Below are 20,843 nucleotides of genomic sequence, written 5' to 3'. Positions count from 1 at the left end.
GAATGAAACCTTTTCGGGTCTGACTTGTGTATCGGATCGGGATGGGAATCGAACCCGTAACTCCGAGATCCGAGAGGTGGAGCGATGGGGACGCCAAAGGTACCGAGGGAAAAATAAAAAATGTAGCTGGTGTAAATATGAAATAACGTGTAAAATGCGTTATAGGTATGGTTAAAATGCGGTGGGTCGGGCAGTATGTGAGGGGCGAGGAGCAGAGTCATCGGTTCAGACGGGAGACCCTCCACCTGACAAGTTTCTCGCTCCCATTTCAAACGCAGATCAGCAGCATCCGCTGTTTACGCTTCCGAGGCCCCGCCCCCGCTCTCACAGTGTCCGGATGGGCGGGGTTTTATTTCCGTTCTCTGTTGAAGTGGATCGTTGGCGTGGAGCCGGTGGACCGATCGCTGTCTGCGGGGCAAATTGATCAAGTTCCCATCGGTCAATATTGTGGCGGGTCACTCGGGGTGAACGCGACCGACGATTTCCCATCGGTGAGTACTGAAGCCGATCCCAGGGGAGGGAAACCTGATGTTGTGCAGAGAGTCCCGTTAACTTCCTCGAAATGGCGGCCTCGTCCCGCTTCCTGGACACAACCTGCCGGGGTCGGTCCGGGTTATGCGACCTTCACACCGAACCGCCTGAGATGAGTCGCCGCTCATCCCCCGGTGTTCTGGTCCCAGGAGCGGGATGAGGTGGTGATGCCGAGACTGAACCCATCCATTAAGATGTACCTGGTGAACTTTACCTCCATCACCCGGCCCGGTATCGGATCCAAACTTCACCTGGATCGACGCCTGGGGTCGATAACTGTTTTACATATTTCCAGCACACTGGAAGCGGCCGTTCAGCCCGTTGTGTTCTTGCAGACTCGAGGGTTAAGCAGAGTAATAGCACCCTCGGGAGACTCCTCCACGTGTATGAGTAGTTTCATCTTTCCCCGTTCAGACAGGACAGTGAGATCCAGATCTCACGTCCTCTCGGGAGACTGGGAAGTTAAATTCCTTCTTCTTTCCATTGCTACGACTTGCCGAAATGCTGACAGTGTTTCCCGATGTCTGGCCCTATTAATGCGAGAGTTAAGTCTTGTTCATGTTTGCCCAGCCTGTATCCCAATGCGGCAATGATATACTTCAGCAATCTCTCTTCTAAACTTTGTCTTCATTGTGAAGTTTTGTATTGCACCTTTCTATTTATTGATTTGTTTGTTTGCTTGCTTATTTATTTATTTATTTGTTTAGTTAGTTAGTTAGCTAGTTAGTTAATTAGTTAGTTATTGTTCGCTAGGAATACCAAAGGTTTAGTTGGACACAACACGTGGCAGGGTAAAAGCAACCATTTCAATTTTTGATTCACCGTTACAAAATGGCTGTAGTGTTAATCTTTGTCATAATGGAACTCATAGCATCTGATGTTCAGTTTGTTATTTCCTTTCTCGGTTATTTTCGGTGAGCCACTTCCTCCGTTTCCAGGGTAACGGCCCGTCAGAGCTGCAGCAAGTGTTGCAGTTTTTATCGCTCTGTGGTCACCGCCTCTCAGGGTAGAGACAGTGGCCTCGGGAGCAAATGTAACAGAGTGATAGTGGGAGGAAAGGATGCTGTGAGCATTGACTGTGTGGGATGTGTTACACCAGGGTCAGAATGAACTCAGAACTAACAAATTGTTTGGGGTGGGATGGCATTTACAGTCTAGGGTGGCAATCAGTTACTATCTGTGCGTTAAAATGAAGATGGCGACAATACTACAGTTGCAGGAAATTTAAAGTAAGGAGGTGAAAATACTGGAGACGCTCAGCAGATCGGCAGCATCTTGGACGGTCTCAGTTCTGGAACTGGGTCTTCCACCATTTCTCCTTTCAGAGATGTAGTCTGATGTACTGAGCTCCCAGCATTTTCTACTTTATAATTTTACATTTTGTTCCTGCTACACTGCAGGAAACATGGCAGCCAGCTGTGCTGGGCAAGATCCCACACAGCAGGAAGATTGTGATCAAATGTGCTCGGTTTAGCTGCTGGGGTCAGGCTGAATTGTATCCTCTTTTCAGACCGGGGAAACGGCCTGAGCACCAGCTTCGGCAGAGGGTCATTAGCTTCCAATTCCACTTTAGTTTGTGAATCGGAACTGGCAGGAACTCCACGGCAAATTGCCGGCACCAAGGCGTCTTTGTATGGGTGATAATATTGGGCTGGTGACTCTGAGTATATGGAACTGGCAGTATACGGGCTACAGTCCAGGTTAGTAATTCGACAGATGTGATCGGAATTTTCTCAGTCTGCAGTGAAGCTGAAATCCCGAGCGGTCGGGCATTGGTTATGGGGAAATCACCGTCTACACTGTCCAATAGGATATCATATCTGTCAAGTATTTTGGAGATTAGATAAGAATGAACTAGGGTGTATTGCATCTTTTTTTGAGAAAGTTAGACCGGCATGGATTAGGATAGAACTAGATAAAATAGGAGAAAATACACCAGAAGATTTTATATATAAATGGGAATCTAAATGGATACGGGAAAAGAAAGAATCTCCTATATTAAAACATTTGATTGACTTATGGAATAAGATAAATGTTGATAATGAGATAAAGAAATCTTTATTAGCAAAGAGATCTTTAATTCAAAATAGACTTATTCCTTTTACAATGGATAATCAACTTTTATATAATTGGTTTCAAAAAGGGATTAGATATATAGGAGATTGTTTTGAAGGAGGTATATTAATGTCATTTGATCAATTAAAGAATAAATATAAAGTATCAAACAACACACTTTTTTGTTACTTCCAATTAAGGGTTTATTTAAGAGAAAAATTAGGTCAAACAATGTTATTGCCGAAATCTAATGAAATAGAAACTTTAATTCAAAAAGGAAAAACTAAAAAAATTATTTCTTGAATGTATAGCTTGATTCAAAAACAGGCATTTAAACAAGGAGTCCATAAGTCAAGACAAAAATGGGAAAGTGACTTGAATATTAAAATTGAAGAAACAAATTGGTCAAGACTATGTCTTGATAGTGTGACAAATACAATAAATGTCCGGTTAAGATTAGTGCAATATAATTTATAACATCAATTATATAATACACCACAAAAAATAAATAAATTAAACCCAAATTTATCTAATCAGTGTTTCCGATGTAACCAAGAAATCGGTACTTTTTTACATTCTACTTGGTTTTGTTTTAAAATTCAACCTTTTTGGACAAATTTAAGAGTTTTATTGGAACAAATTATTGGAACACAGCTTCCACATAATCCAATATTATTTTTATTAGGCGATATTGAAGGGATAAAATCGAAACCCAAATTGAATAAATATCAGAAAGAATTCATAAAAATTGCACTGGCTGTAGCCAAAAAGGCTATTGCAGTTACTTGGAAATCGGATTCATACTTAAGTATAGATCGTTGGAAGAATGAAATTTCCAGCTGTATTCCACTTGAAAAAATTACTTATAATTTAAGAGATAAATATGAAACATTTTTGAAAATTTGGCGCCCTTATTTACAAAAGACTGGATTAAATATATAGGTGCTCCGAAGATAAAATAATTGGTTATTTGGGGAAATAAATAAATATATATACTAAAGTTATTACTAACTCCGTAGAGCATGTGGGGATCTTCCGATATCCAGGCACTCTTTCTTACATTTTTTTTCTTTTTTTTCTATAGGGATGTTAGGGGGAGGGGCTAAGGGGAGGGGGGAAGGGTATATATTTTTTTCTTTCTGTAATCATTTGAAAACTCAATATAGAAAGTTTTTTAAAAAAAGAATGAACTAGGGCGTTAGGTGAAGTTGGGCAGTGATGTTGTTCATCTGAACTTTGGTAAAGTCTGTAACAAGTTCCCGCATGGCAGCTGATCGGGGAGGTTCGGTCACGTGGGATTCACCGGGAGCTGGCGAGGTGGATTCACACCGGACTCGAGAACAAGAAGGAGAGGGGGATGAATGTAGATGGTTCTAGCGAATGGAGGCCTGTGACGAGTGGGATGTGAGTGTCAGTGTTGAGACCTCTGTAATTTATTATTCATGCCATTGATTTGTATGTGAATGTACATGGCTACACAGAGTATTATGTACCGTTGTGTTCAAGCTACTGTAGTAAATATATTATCAAGCTGGAGAGGGTGCAGAAGAGATTGCTGAAGATGTTGCCTGAACTAGAGGGCCGAGTCATAGGAAGCTTTTGGCCGAGCTGGGTCTTCATTGCAGAGGAGAATGAGGGTGACATTATAAGAGTTCATGAAATCAAGAGGGAACATAGATAATGTGGTTGGTCGTGGTATTTTACCCAGGTTTCAAGATTCAAAATTGTTTAATGTCATTCCAGTAACAAGTGGAAAGGAGAACAAAATAATTGTTACTCAGGACAGAAGAAAAAACCAAAATGATGGAGACCACAATAATAAACAAAACACTATACCTGAAGTATGATAGTTTAAAAAGATTGATTGTCTGTCCATAAAGTGACGTTAATCACAGGAGTGTCTGGACATATGAGACTGACATTGATACTTCTTCTGTATGTGCCTTGCGCGTTACACGCTTGGGCGATCATGGCTCTCCACATCCAATGATCCCTCACAGCGTCAATGATATCTCGCACATTTAGATCTGTTAGTTCTTTCACGCTGTCCATATATTTCCTTCTTTGCCTTCCTCTTCCGCGTTTCCCAGGCATACGGCCTTGCAATGTAAGACATCCTATTTCTCCCTTTCTGATGACATGCCCCGGGAATTGAAGTTCCCTCTCATTTAATGTTCTCATTAATGATCTTTTGGTGTGGGTACGTTGGACTACTGTCTCGTTAGCTACCCTGTCTCTATGTGATATTTTCAGCATTCTTCTAAAAAACGCATTTCTGTTGCTTCTATGTTTCTTTGGAGTTCTGATGTTATAGTCCACGATTCGGAAGCACACAGCAAGATTGACCAGATGCAACATTTTAGTAGCCTGAGCCTTGTTGTCATAGAAATGTGTCTGTTGGTAAAAATGGGTTTCATTTTTTGGAAGTTGGTTTTGGCAATGGCAACTCTTTTTATTTCTACTTTACTCCTAGCATCTTGTGATATAAAGCTACCAAGGTAATTAACGCTGGTCTTTTGTTCAATCTCTTTTGTTACTGACGGGCAACTTGCAGTTGGGAGTATCCTGCTCTTTTGATATTAGCACATACTTATTTTTTTTTACAGTTAATGGTTAGACCAAAATCTGTACTTGTTTGTACTACTTTGTCCAGGAAAATTTGTAGGTCTTCTGCAGCACTTGCTATTAGAGTGGTATCATCTGCATATCTTATATTGTTGATGGAAACATCTCCAATTTTTATCCCATCTAGGTCTTCTGTTTCTCTGAGAATCATTTCAGTATAGATATTAAATAATTTCTGTGCGGCAACGCATCTCTGTCTAACTTCCCTTTGAATTTTAGTCCAACTGCTTAGATTATCATCATCTTTTACCGCCACCGTTTGATTACAATATGAAATTTGAAGGTTATTTGTCCCTTCCGTCAATGTTTAGTTAAATGAGAATTTGAAATAATTTTTCATGTTGCACTTTCTCGAATGCTTTAGTGAAATCAATAAAACATAAAAATACATCATTTTGATATTCAATTGCCATTTCTGAAAGCATTAGTAGTATGAAAATTGCATTCCTAGTTCCTCTATCCACAATAAATCCATATTACAGTTCAGAATTTTCTGGACTTAAATTGTTTTTAATTTGACTCAGAACAATTCTCAACAAAATCTTTTTTAATGTGACTCATAAGACTGATTGTTCTATAATTTTCGCAGTCAATAGTTCGAGGAATTTTAGGCAGAGTTATAAATACTGATTTCAAGAGATCGTCAGGCAATACACCAGACTCATAAATGCCATTAAACTCTTCAAAAAGAATATCTACTCCCAGATCTTCCAGGGCTTGTATCATTTCCACTGAAATTCCATCAGGTCCAGTGGCTTTACCTTGTTTCATGCTTTTCATTGCTTTAGTTCTTTCTTCTTCGGTAATGAGGGCCAGAATTAGGGTGTTTTATATATGGGGGTTCCCTCTATTATCTCAAAGATCTGCTCTACACACTGAATCCACCCCTCACATACTTTATCCGTTAGGATGGGTCCATCTGCTGATTCTAGGCATCCTGTAGAGGGGGTTTTCTTAATGCCAGTAATTTCCTTAAATTTTCTGGTGCATTTCTTTGCTGTTGTTAATACGGCCTTCTACTTCATTGCATTTTTTGATTCAGCCATTTTTCCTTTGCAATATTGCATAATTCTCTGGTCTGTGAGATTGATCGTATGTCCATAAAGTGATGTTAGGCACAGGATTGTCTGGACATATGAGACTGACATTGATTCTATGTCCGTAAAGTGACATTAGGCACAGGAAAGCCTGGACCTACGGAGAATGATATTGATTGTCTGTCCATAAAGTCACTTCAGGCACAGGAGTGCCTAGAACTGTCAGGAAATGTTAAACCAGTAGTGGGTGGGGTGCGGAGTGTGGGTTAGTGAGTAGAGCTGTTAATCAGGCTGACTGTTTGGTGAAAATAACTGTTTTGAGCCCGATTGTCCTGCCGTGGGTGTTACAGATCCACAATTCCTTTAAAGTAACACCAGAGTTGTAAAGAGAGTTTAGGACATATTGACCATTATAACGCAGGCTGTTATGAAGAGGGGCCTGGATATTAATGCTAAAGTTGTAAAAGACGCCGGGAATCCAAAACAAAAAAACAGAATTGAGTGCAGTTCTGGCCAGCTACTTGGGGGAAAGATGTCGATAAGCGTGAAAGAGTGCAGGGAAAATTACACGGACATTGCTAGTATTTTAGGAAATAATTATAGTGATAGGTTGAACAGGTTAGAACTCGATTACCTGGAATACAGGGGAATGATGGGGTATCCTAGCAGGATTCCAACTTTTCTATGCCATTTGCCCCTACAATTAGAGGAAGGGTCCAGGACCCTACGTGGGGAAGCCCTGCTAGAGATATAGAAATCTATGATGGTATAAATAGGGTGAATGCAGTTAGTCATTTCCCCCTCAGGTTGGGTAAAATCATGGATTTAGGGCAAAAAAGTGACACATTTAAGGGTAATCTGAGGGAGAACTACTTCACTCAGAGGGTGGAGCAAATACGGAACAAGTTCCCAGCAGATGTAAGAGATGAAGGTCCGATTGTGGTATTTCAGAGATGTGTGGGGAGGTACATGGATGAGGGAGGTATAGAGGGTTATGGTCTGGGTGCAGGGGGGTGGAACCACACTGAACATGGCACGGACTGGATGGACTTTAACTACCCCGTGTCTGTGCTGTAAGGGCTCTGTGAATCTCAATTGAAACTTCTACACATACTCGACATTTATTGCAGACAGGTCATAGAAAACATAGAAAATAGGTGCAGGAGTATGTCATTCGGCCCTTCGAGCCTGCACCACCATTCAGTATGATCATGGCTGATCATCCAACTCAGAACCCTGTACTTGCTTTCTCTCCATACCTTCAGCCACTCGGGCCATATCTAATTTATATTATATCTAACTTATAGGTCGTATCCAATACTGCGATTTATTTTGGACCAGCGGCTGCACTGCTGAGAGCTCTGTAGAGCTGGAACCACATTGAGATTTACTGAATGCACCTAGGGGTAAAAACAACCACTGGAATTTCAGTATCACCGTTACAAAATGGCTGAATGTTCAGTTCATCTTTGTCACAATGAAACCGAGAACGTGTCACACTGAGTTTGTTATTTCCCCACTCGGTTATCTTTGCGAGCCACTTCCTCCGTCACCAGGGCAACAGCTCACCAGAGCTGCAGAGAGTGTTGAACACGTTTATCGCTCTCTGGTTGCTGACTCTCAGCGGAGAGAGAGAGTGGCCTCAGATACGAGGATGCTTTGAGCATTTCCTGTCCGGGATGGAATGAAGAAAATTGTAGGGATTGTATTTATGCGATTCTGTTCTGGGGGTCAAACATCTTGCAGTTAGTCATCGTTTCTGCATCAAAAGAAACAAAATGAAATCTCCTGCACTGAGTTTCCAGTGCTATATTTTCAATGTTATATTTAAAACATTTTGTTCCTGTTACACGACGGGGAAAGTGGCTGCTAATTGACCTGGGCTACACCGCACTCAGCAATAAAATAATGAACAACTGTGTTCAATCTAACTGTGGGAACAAGCTAAAATGTTTCAGCACCCTCTTTGTGATCGAAGGCCCATGTTTTACAGCTAATCCCTGTCTAGAAAGAGGATCATCAGGCTCCAGTTCTGTCATGGGTTGGTGTGGGAGTGTAAGTTTTTGAACTGGGATTAGCTGAGACACTGCCGCATATTACCGGAAGCAAAGAGCCCTGAGAGAGTTGGTACTTGAGATACAATCTTGGGATGGAGGCTCCAGGAATATGGAGCTGGTAGTGTTTGGGTTTCGGTCTACGTTGGTGCTTTTACAGATGCGGCTGGATGTTCCGCAATGAAGCAGACGTCTCCGGGGGCTGGATATTGGTAGCGTGAATCTCTCAGTGTGAGATGCGGTAACACCAGTGTGAGATGTGGAAAAGATGTGCGAGGCTCTCGGTGTAGGTTGTGACCCTCTGAGGTTGGATCCTGGGTTACCACACATGTCTTGACCCAGATAAAATGAATCAGGGAATCAAGTTGTCTGGGTTTATGAGCTGTTGAGCGAGTATTTCTGTTCTGTGCTCGCATGTTTGGTTCTGAAGTCTCTTTGGAAGCAAAGCAGGGAATGAGTTCCTATTCCATCACTCACAGGGAGAGGCTGTGATTAAATACGCTGTTTTGTGTTTGCACCAGTAGACATAGACCGGGGTTTCAGAATTCAATTCACATTTGGAAATTCCCCCTCACTGTCACCTGTCTATGTGCCAGCGGGCAGATACTCAAACAGAAACTCAAGATGAAGATAGAACAGAACATGGAAGAGTACATCACAGGAACAGGCCCTTCGGCCACAATGGTGTGCCAAACTAGCAGAAAAGTAAATCAACCCCCTGCCACAAAATCTAGGGTTGGGGGGGGGGTTGAAGTTAGGGCGGGGGTGATTATTTACCAACTGAATAACAACAAGTCTGGATGCAGTGGGAGTGGAGAAGGTGTCTGGTTTAGACGGAGAGCCTGGGATCTGAGAGTGCCGCCTCAGAATAAAGAAGCGTCACTTTAAAAGTGAGATGAGAGACATTACTTCAGCCAAAGGTTGTTTGATCTGAGGAATCTGTCACCACAAACTGTGGTGGAGGCTATCGTTGGGTATATTCATGTTCTGGATTGCTAAATAGGTTGAGAATTATAGCAGGAAGCAAGAATATAAAAACAGAGAACCACAACTCTTGACAATTCATACAAAAAAAGACTGGAAATGTTCTATTTATAGAAGAGAAAAAAAAACACTAAACTAACCTAAAACAAACAAAAAAGACTGGGCAGTCCATTTGAGGACAAGATTACAAAAAAAGAAGAAACGTCCTTCTGGTCAAATCTGAAACTTCACGGAGGGAGAAAGAAAAGAAAAGAAATTAGATCGTATGAAAATATTGAATAAAAGGTGGCCAGGTTTGTTCAAATTTGAAAGGTGTATCAAACGTCCGACTTCTAATTTTCTCCAAGTTTAAACAAAACACAATGGAGGAGAGCCAGAAAAAAAGCAGTAGGAGGATTAGGATCCTTCCAATGCAACAAAATAGCTCTCCTACCCAATAAATTTGAAAAGGCCATCACATTTACCATCTATAGAAAGCTTTGAACCAGGGAAGAAAAAATCCGTCTCTGCTTCCATTTCCTTTCCATTTATTACCACAGAGTTAATAGGACTGGCTGGTTTTCTTAATATTGAGCAAGAAGCCAGCTTTCCACTTTCTTCTTTCACTTTCATTAGAAGCTTCTTCAGATCATTCTCACTTTCAGCCATTAGAATAGTATCACATGCATATCTGAATTTATTAATATTCTGTCTGGTAATTTTCACTGCAACATTTTGAGTCCTCTGGACCAGCATTCCTCATATGTTCAGCATATAGATTAAATAAGATGGGTGAGGGGGCGTCACGTGATGACGTAGGGTCGAGACGTTGGGAATCCAGCTCCCTCGTAAAAAGTAATGAAATAGGGTTTAAATGAAGAGGAGTTAATAAATACCTACTAGAAACTGTTTATAAGCAACTCAGGATTATTTTTGGATATGGCTCCTAAACCGAAACAGAAGAAAGTTACTACTTCGAAGACTGCGCAAATCGGCGGGGGAAAAGGCCTAACCGTCTCGGCGAAGCCTCGGACTCAAGTTGGATCTCCTCCCGGCGAAGTGCATGGCACTTCTGATGATGCGGGACAGGAAGTTGCAGCAATGTCGGCGGTCTCCGAGAAGAAACGGCAAGAACAACGCATGCACGAAGAGACAAGCATGCATGAACAGATATTCTCAAAACTACAAATCCCAACTATGGCTGGAAGTGAAAAATTGGAAGTCAATCGGAAGTGGAATCAGACTCTTTGGGAAATACAGAGGATGAAGAAGAGGAAAAGAAGGAGGAGATTAAAGGAGACATAAGAGATATCCTGATATATATGATGAATGAATTAAAAGCTATAAGAACAGATATAAGAAGGATGCAGACTACACTCGATAATGTGGTGGAAAAACAAAAGAGGATGGATAATAAAGTTAAAGAGATGGAAGTAAAAATGGAACAAAACACTGAAAGAATAGATAAGATAGAAGACAATAAACTTGCCTGGACAATAGAAAGAAAACGGATGTTGGAAAAAATAGATGCGCTTGAAAACTCTAGTAGACGAAATAATATTAAAATTGTTGGTCTTATGGAAGGTACAGAGGGAGAAAATCCAATAAAATTCTCTCAAGAATGGATTCCGAAAATTTTGGAAATGAAAGAAGGAAGCCAAGTAATTGAAATTGAAAGAGCACACAGAGCTTTAAGACCAAGACCTCAACAAGATCAAAATCCAAGATCAATTTTGATAAAACGCTTCAGGTACCAAGATAAAGAAATGATCTTGAAGGCAGCTACTCAAGGTGCGAAAAAGAGAAATGGGCCATTGATAATAGAAGGGAAAAGAGTTTTTTTAAATCCAGACATAAGTTACGATCTTCTGAAGAGGCGGAAGGAATTTAATCCAGTGAAAAAATCTTTATGGGAAAAGGGCTATAAATTTTTATTGAACTACCCAGCAAAACTGATAATTTTCCTGGATAACGAAGAAAGATTTTTCGTTGACTACCGGAAAGCGGAGAAATTTGTACAAGAATTACCTGATGTCCAGGAAGAGGACTAAAGAATTATAGAAATGAAGTGGACTAATGAGGACGACTGAAATAAGGTTGGATTTGACGGACATTTATAAGGAAAACAAAAATAGTTGAGGAGTATTAATTGGGAGTAGAGACATTAATTATTTTTTTTTTCTTCACTAATATATTTTCTTTTTGTTTGCGGGGGAGCTGGAGGAGCTCCTGATCGATGGCTGCGAGTTTCACGTGTACAATCATGGCGATTGCCATGACCCGTAAAATGGGGGGGAGGGGGGTTAATGTTGTGTTCTTTTTATTCGCAACATTAATGGGGGGGTATTTTGTTTTTTTTTTCCTTATATATTAGTTACCTTTTTTCTATTTTTCTTTTTTGTCTGGATTGTTGGGGAGAGACTCATAGCAACAAAGAGAATTTCAAAGAGTTCCCAAGGTATTATGAATGATTAATTTACTTAATTTTTTAAGTTTTAATGTTAATGGTCTTAATGGACCTGTGAAAAGAAAAAGAGTTTTAACATATATTAAGAAAATGAAAGGAGATACAGCTTTTTTACAAGAAACACATTTAACAGAAACAGAACATAAGAAATTAAAGAGAGATTGGGTTGGAAATGTCATTGCAGCTTCATTTAATTCAAAATCGAGAGGAGTTGCAATTTTGGTTAATAAAACTTTACCAATTAAAATACAAAATGTAGTAATTGATTCTGTCAGGAGATATGTGATTATACATTGTCAATTTTTTCAGAATTATTGGCTTTTATGAACATTTATGCACCAAATGAAAATGATGCAAAATTCATACAAGAAGGTTTTTTGAACTTGGCTGATGCACATGATAAAATATTAATAGGTGGAGAGTTTAATTTTTGTTTAGATCCAGTTTTGGATAGGTCAACTAAAGTTGCTACAAAATCAAAAGTAATAAAACTAACTTTATCATTAATGAAAGATTTAAACCTGATTGATATATGGAGAAAAATTAATCCAAGAGAAAGAGATTATTCATTTTATCAAAAAATATTCAGGATAGAGTGAAAAATGTGGAATATAAAGTAAGAATACTGTCAGATCATTCCCCCTTGATAATGACAATGATAATGATGGATAAGGAGGAATCGATCTATAGATGGAGATTTAATTCAATTTTATTAAAACAAAGATTTTTGTGATTTTATGAAAAAACAGATTCAATTTTTTTTGGATACAAATTTACATTCAGTTGAGGATAAAATTATTATGGGAAGCGATGAAAGCATATTTAAGGGGTCAGATTGTAAGTTATACATCTAAAATTAAGACAGAATATATGGCAGAAATAGATCAATTGGAAAAAGATATAAAGTTAGAAAAAGAATCTCAAAGATATATGACAGAAGAAAAATGAAGACAACTTGTTAATAAAAAACTACAATATAATACACTCCAGACATATCATACAGAAAAAGTAATTATGAGAACTAAACAGAAATATTACAAATTAGGTGAAGGATCACATAAGATTCTTGCTTGGCAGTTGAAAACAGAACAGGCTTCTAAAACAATAAATGCAATTAGAACAAGTGTAAATAAGGTTACTTATAAACCTTTAGAAATTAATGAAACTTTAAAAATTTTTTATAATGAACTATATCAATCAGAATCACAAAATAAGATTGCTGAGATAGATAAATTTTTATCACAAATAACCCTTCCAAAATTAAATTTGGAAGAACAGAAAGGATTAGATATGCCCTTTACATTAAAAGACGTTGAAGAAGCTTTAGGATCACTTCAGAGTAATAAATCCCCAGGAGAAGATGGTTTTCCTCCTGAATTTTATAAAAAAAAATATTTATTAATTCCTCATTTTATGGAATTAATATATCAAGTGGAAAGAATGCATAAACTCCCACAATCTTTTTTAACAGCGATCATAAGTGTATTGCCAAAAAAAGATAGAGATCCTTTAAAACCAACATCATACAGGCCTATTTCTTTGTTGAATACAGATTATAACATAATAGCAAACATTTTATCTAATAAAATATCTAAATATTTACCAAAATTAATACATATGGATCAAACAGGTTTTATTCAAAACAGACAATCAATGGATAATATAACCCGGTTACTTCGTATAATTCATTTGGCACAAAAAAAGAGAGGAAATGAGTGTGGCAGTTGCTTTGGATGCAGAAAAAGCATTTGATAGATTGGAATGGGATTTTTTATTTAAGGTATTGGAAAAATATGAGTTAGGAAAATCTTCTATCCAATGGAATAAAACCTTAAATACTAATCCTCAAGCTAAAGTAGTTACAAATGGTCAGATTTCAACACCATTTTGCTTAACGAGGTCAATTAGACAAGGCTGCCCATTATCACCTTCTTTATTTGTATTTGCAACAGAACCATTAGCTGAATTAATCAGAACAGATTCAGACATTGGGGGTTTTAGCATTAATCAAGAAGAATATAAGATTAATTTATTTGCTGATGATGTTTTGATTTATTTAACAAACCCATTGCAATCTTTGCAAAGATTATCTTTTAGATTGGAAGAATATGGGAAGGTATCAGGGTATAAAGTAAATTGGGATAAAAGTGAAATTTTACCCCTTACCAAAGGAAATTATAATCAATGTCGATTAGTAACTCAATTTCGATGGTCAATAAATAGGATAAAATATTTAGGTATTAGAGTTGATAATGATGTAAAAAATTTATATAAACAAAATTATTTGCCATTATTAAAAAAATAAAAGAGGATCTTGATAAATGGATGATGTTACCAATAACATTAATAGGTAGAGTTAATGCTGTAAAAATGAATATATTTCTTAGATTGCAATCTTTATTCCAAGCTTTACCAATACAATTACCTCAGAAGTTTTTTTAAAGAACTGAATAAATATGTAAGGAAATTTCTTCAGAAAGGAAAGATGTCAAGAATATCATTGGAAAAATTGACATGTAAATTTGATTTAGGAGGGTTACAACTTCCAAATTTTAAGAATTATTATAAAGCAAGTCAACTTAGATTTACTGCGTCATTTTTTGATTTAAAAAAACCGGCATGGATTAGAATAGAATTAGATAAGATAGGAGAAAACATACCAGAAGATTTTATATATAAATGGGAATCCAAATGGATACGGGAAAAAACAGAATCTCCTATATTAAGACACTTGATTGATTTATGGAATAAGGTAAATATGGACGATGAGATAAAGAAATCTTTATTAGCAAAAAGAACTTTAATTCAAAATAGGCTTATTCCTTTTACAATGGATAATAAACATTTATATAATTGGTTCCAAAAGGGGATTAAACATATAGCTGATCATTTTGAAGGAGGGATATTGATGTCGTTTGATCAATTAAAAAAATAAATATAAAATATCAAACAACACTCTTTTCTGTTATTTTCAATTATACTCTTATTTACGAGAAAAACTGGGTCAAACAATGTTGATGCCAAAACTTAGTGAAATATAAATAATAATTCAAAAAGGAAAAATTAATAAAATTACATCTTGTATGTACAATTTGATTTAAAAACTGACAATTAAATCAGGAATTCATAAATCGACATAAATGGGAATCTGATTTGAATGTTAAAATTGATGGAAAAAGTTGGTCAAGATTATGTTCTGATAGTATGATAAATACAATAAATGTTCGACTTAGATAAATACAATATAATTTTTTACATCAATTATATATAACACCACAGAAAATAAATAGATTAAATTCAAATATGTCTGACCAATATTTTCGATGTAATCAAGAAATTGGTACTTTTTTACATTCTACTTTGTCTTGTTATAAAATTCAACAATTTTGGATAAATCTGAGACTTTTATTGGAACAAATTACTGGAGTACAACTCCCACATAGTCCAATATTATTTTTATTAGGAGATATTGAAAGGACAATACCGAAACTTAAATTGAATAAGTATCAGAAAAAAATTATAAAAATTGCATTGGCAGTAGCCAAAAAGGTTATCGCAGTTACTTGGAAATCTGATTTATATTTAACTATGGATCATTGGCATAATGAAATATATAGTTGTATTCCACTTGAAAAAATTACATATAATCTAAGAAATGAATATGATATATTTTTGAAAATTTGGCTCCCATACCTACGAAAGATAGGATTAAATACATAGGTCCTTTGAAGATAAAATTATAAAGTAATTGGGGAAAGTAAAAATAAATATTAAAATTATTTTGAACTCCATGGAGCATGTGGGGATCCTCCGATATCCAGGCAATCTTTCTCTTTTTTTTTCTTTCTTTAGATAAGGGTTAAGGGGGGGGGGAGGGTTAATATTATTTTTTCTTTTTCTTACTATTTTATCATCACATTTATTCTTTGTAATTTTCTAAAAAATTAATAAATAAATAAATTGAAAAAAATAAACAAACAGGGTGACAGTATGCAGCCTGGTCATACTCCTTTCCAAATCTTGAACCAGTTTGTTGTTCTGTGTCGTTCTAACTGTTGCTTCTTGATCTTTGTACAAGTTTCTCATAAGGCAGAACAGATGTCCAGGTATTCCCATTTCTTTAAGGATTTGCCATAGTTTATTATGGACCACACTGCTGAAGGCTTTAGAGTAGTCAATAAAACATAGATAAATACTTTTCTGAAATTCTCGCAATTTCTCCATTATCCAGCGTAGGTTAGCAATTTGGTCTCTGGTGCTTCTGCCTCTTCTAAAAGCAGCTTCTATCTGGTAGTTTGTGTTCCATATATTGCTCGGGTCTTGCTTGCACAATCTTTAGCATTACCTTTCTAGCACGTGAAAACTTTCGGTAATTTGAACAATACTTTACATTTCCGTTCTTCGGTATTGGGATAAAAACGGATCTTAATCCAGCCTAAAAGTCATTGTTGTTTCATATTTTCCCAGATCTGCTGGAAAATTGCATGCAACATTTTTACAGCATCACCTTTTAGAATTTTTAACAATTTTACTGAAATCCTGTCACATCCTGCAGCCTTATTATTGGCAATGCTTTCTATCACCCATTCGACTTCACTTTCCGGAATGTCTGGCTCTAGTTCGATGAGGGAGTCATTGCAGGTGTCTTCGCTGTCGGATCTTTCTGCAATTCTTCTGTATGTTCCTGCCGTTTCCCTTTGATGTCCTTTGCTTCTGTAAGGTCCTTCCCTTCTTTGTCTCTACCTATGCTCATTTTACATGAAATGTTCCTTTGATTTCTCTAATCTCCTGCAACAGATCTCTTCTTTTTTTCCAATTCATTTGGCTTCTTCAGCTTCACTGCATCGCTCCTTTAAGTAAGTTTCCTTATATTTCCTTGCTATCTTCTTGAAATTTGTGTTCAGTTGGAGGTCTTTGTACCAATCTCCATTTACTCCCTGGAATGTCGGAGAGTGAGCAGTGACCTTACAAAAGTGTTTTAAATTTGAAGGACTGAGTAACTGAATCATACTTTTTTTATTTGTGTAATTCAGGTCATTGCCAGCAGGTGGGGCTTTCTTCCACACGGACGTCAGACAAGCAGACGGTAATCAACCAACAACAGAGTGAGAATGGACACAGGTATGCTCACTGGCTTCTTTCTCATTAAAACTCTGTCATCATGGTACACGTGTAGTCAAATCGTCAATAATTCAGAGGGATAAACTTGGGCGATAAAGGGGCAGAGATAAAGTACCATCAAACGGGGTCATTGTTCCAACTGGTAAAGCGTCCATGAGCATTGGAACAATTCACCAGGTCCAGCGCGGGGACCTAACGAGGGGAATGATCGAATCGCTCCCCTCACCACACAAATCTTCACCTGAGTGAAAGGAGAAGGAGCCCCTGAATAAGGTGGCTGTGGGTAAAACTCAGACAGGAATACAACAACGGGCAATGTAACAGTCGAGGGAACAGATAGAATTTCCGTCAGCATTTGGTATGCCCTGATGTGGGAAATGCCTCCGACAGCCATTGAGAGAAACAGATGTTGTTTTATGTTTGGAAGGGCAATGTTGAATTCTCCCCAGATTAACGGTTTGTTGCACAATGGAGATGAGGGGAGTACCCGGTGTCTGTTTTCTGTGGCCGAGTTAAAGAACGTTATATTGAGGGAGGATGGGCTGGGTGCAGGAGACAGTTAACAAGTGAAATTGTACACAGGGAATCGCGGGGGGGGGGGGGGGGGGGGGCTACTGAAGCAATGAAATTACCTTGGCGAATAGGATTAAAGTAAAACAAAATAATAAGTGGAGAGGGCACCGTACAAAATGCTGGAGGAACTCAGCAGGTCAGGAAGCACCTACAGAGAAAAAATAACCTTCAACGTTTCGGGCTGAGAATCTGTAAATTGATTTCAAAGTCGTCTTGGGTACATAAAATGGAGTCAGCACTAGAGGAGCGTTGTTCTAGCTGAAGGTCTGCGACCAGTCGTGTTAGCAAGGATCACTGTTTCGGCATGTGTCGTGTGTGTGAATCAAATAGGTTAATCATATGATATGCTGGGTGGACTTATTTGTTGATTTACAGAGTTGGAGGAGTTGAATAAATTTGGAACTGTTGTCAACGTGTTCAGCATCCAGTTAGAAATAGGAACAGAGAGTCACCAAGTACAGATAATTCAGGTAAATGTGAGAAGCTGCATTTTGAGAAATCAAATTCGCGAGCAATGTGCACAGTGAATGTTGGGAGCCCTGGATCACTAGTCACATCAAAGGCCTCCTAAACCAGAAGAAGAGGGCCTTTAAAGATGGTGATCGGTTGGAGCTTAAAAGAGTTCAGAAGGAACTCAAAGTACAGATAAGGGGGGCAAAGGAGCAATATAGGAGGAAGCTAGAACAAAAGCTGCAGAAAAAAAGCATGAAGGAGGTGTGGGATGGGATGAAGATCATCACCGGATGCGGTGCAAAGCGGGGGGCAAACATAAGTGGAGATGTGGAGAAAGCGAACCAGCTGAACAACTTCTTCAATAGGTTCGACAGCACAATCTCATCCTCACCGCAGAACTCCACACCAGGCTTACTTCCCTCACAGGAAAATAGCCACTCACAGGAGACCTTGCCCACGCCCAGGATTACGGCTGCACAGGTGGAAGGTCAACTGAGGAAGATCTGTACCAGCAAGGCGGCTGGACCGGATGAAGTTTCCCCACGATTACTGAGGGCCTGTGCGACTGAGCTGGGAGAACCACTACAGCACATCTTCAACATGAGCCTGGAGCAGAGAAGAGTACCCAGACAGTGGAAAACATCCTGTATTGTCCCGGTACCGAAGAAACCACAACCAAAGGAGTTGAATGACTTCAGACCTGTTGCCTTGACGTCGCACGTGATGAAGACCATGGAGCGGCTGATAATACAGAATCTGAGGCCACAAACCAGGCACGCCCGGGATCCTCTTCAGTTTGCGTATAAGGAGAAGGTGGGAGTGGAGGATGCTATCACGTATTTGCTGCACAAATCCCTCTCTCACCTAGATGGGGTCAGTGGTGCTGTGAGGATTACATTCCTGGACTTCTCTAGTGCCTTTAACGCCATCCAGCCCAAGATCTTAAGGCACAAACTAACGGAGATGGGAGTAGACTCTCACATGGTGGATTGGATAGTGGACTACTTGACAGATAGACCTCAGTATGTGCGGTTGGGAGACTGTAGGTCTGACACGGTGGTAAGCAGCACAGGAGCGCCGCAGGGGACCGTGCTCTCTCCGGTCCTGTTCACCCTGTACACATCAGACTTCCAATATAACTCGGAGTCCTGCCATGTGCAGAAGTTCGCTGATGACACGGCCATAGTGGGGTGTGTCAGGAATGGACAGGAGGTGGAGTATAGGAAACTGATACAGGACTTTGTGATATGGTGCAACTCAAACTCCCTGTGTCTCAATATCACCAAGACCAAGGAGATGGTGGTGGACTTTAGGAGATCTAGGCCTTATATGGCGCCAGTGATCATTAATGGAGAATGTGTGGAGCAGGTTAAGACCTACAAGTATCTGGGAGTACAGTTAGACGAGAAGCTAGACTGGACTGCCAACACAGATGCCTTGTGCAGGAAGGCACAGAGTCGACTGTACTTCCTTAGAAGGTTGGCGTCATTCAATGTCTATAGTGAGATGCTGAAGATGTTCTATAGGTCAGTTGTGGAGAGCGCCCTCTTCTTTGTGGTGGCGTGTTGGGGAGGCAGCATTAAGAAGAGGGACGCCTCACGTCTTAATAAGCTGGTAAGGAAGGCGGGCTCTGTCGTGGGCAAAGTACTGGAGAGTATAACATCGGTAGCTGAGCGAAGGGCGCTGAGTAGGCTACTGTCAATTATGGAAAACCCTGAACATCCTCTACATAGCACCATCCAGAGACAGAGAAGCAGTTTCAGCGACAGGTTACTATCGATGCAATGCTCCTCAGACAGGATGAAGAGGTCAATACTCCCCAATGCCATTAGGCTTTACAATTCAACCGCCAGGAGTAAGATATGTTAAAGTGCCGGGGTTGATTGTATTTAATGTATTTAAGTAAACTACGTAAGAACTTTTTTAAAGCTATTATTAATGCTTTTTGAGAGAGTGATTTAGATGCATATCATATTTTTACTGAGTTAAGTATTGTATGTAATTAGTTTTGCTACAACAAGTGTATGGGACATTGGAAAAAAATGTTGAATTTCCCCATGGGGATGAATAAAGTATCTATCTATCTATCTATCTATCTATCTATCTGATAATAAGATCGATGTACTGTCGGGTCTTGTGATGGGTATGCATAGCTCCCTGAAGGTGGCAACACAATTGGTAGTGTGCTAACGATGAGTTGAGGTATTTTTTAACGTTAGACTGTAACTGGATACACGTTGGTTAAGAGACCATTTCAGTATTGTGCACAAATCGAGAATGATGTGGAGGGTCTGTACAGGGTGCAGACGAGTTTCACCACAAAAACCTGAGGTAACAGGTTTAAGTTTAGATGGTAAAGTTTAAAGGGGATTTAGGATGCATGTTTTCCACAGAGAGTGATCGGTGTCTGGAATGAGCTGCCGAGGGAGAGACTGGAAACAGATACTCAGCAGCGTCTGGGAGGCGTTTGAACTCATGAGTAGGCCGGGAACGGAGGGATATTGACCGTGTTCCTGAAGATGGGATTGGTTTAAATTGGCATCGTGTCTGCATCCGCATGGTACATCTACTATTTTATGTTCTATGACAGATCTGAACTCCGCCATCTCCGCCTTCCTGACAAATTGTGACGAACACCAACTGTTCCAGTTGACGAGATTCTACAAGGAGCGACTGGAGCAGGCGATTGAGGAGGGTGTGGAGGGAGTCGGTTTCATGTTAACTCATGATCATCATTTCAATGAGCGAGAGTATCACGTAAGTGGAAGGGACATAGACTGAGTGTAGATTCTACTGAATCAATCACAGACCGACAGAACCGGTGTAACGGCACCTCTGGGCAGTGAAAATCCTGTAATGCTTGTGGTGAACATCAAGAAAAGAATTTTCATCTGCGAAAACCCTGAACTTTTATTAACCAATACAAGCCTCTCTCCAGTTTTCTGATCACATTCATTTATAGAC

The 20,843-nt window shown here is 39.1% G+C and overlaps 1 long non-coding RNA gene across 1 annotated transcript; it reads left to right on the top strand.

Moving 5' to 3' along the window:
- Positions 1-366: 366 nt before the first annotated feature.
- LOC140721289 (uncharacterized) lies at positions 367-20,630 on the top strand. The gene is made up of 3 exons (XR_012097358.1): positions 367-491; positions 16,766-16,853; positions 20,470-20,630. It is a non-coding gene; the product is annotated as an uncharacterized lncRNA (long non-coding RNA).
- The last annotated feature ends 213 nt before the right edge of the window (positions 20,631-20,843 follow it).

The sequence above is a fragment of the Hemitrygon akajei genome, unplaced genomic scaffold, assembly GCF_048418815.1.
Source record: "Hemitrygon akajei unplaced genomic scaffold, sHemAka1.3 Scf000053, whole genome shotgun sequence".
Classification (NCBI taxonomy): Eukaryota; Metazoa; Chordata; class Chondrichthyes; order Myliobatiformes; family Dasyatidae; genus Hemitrygon; species Hemitrygon akajei.
Note: the sequence above shows the minus strand (reverse complement) of the source record. Positions and strands in the feature narration are given on the sequence as shown.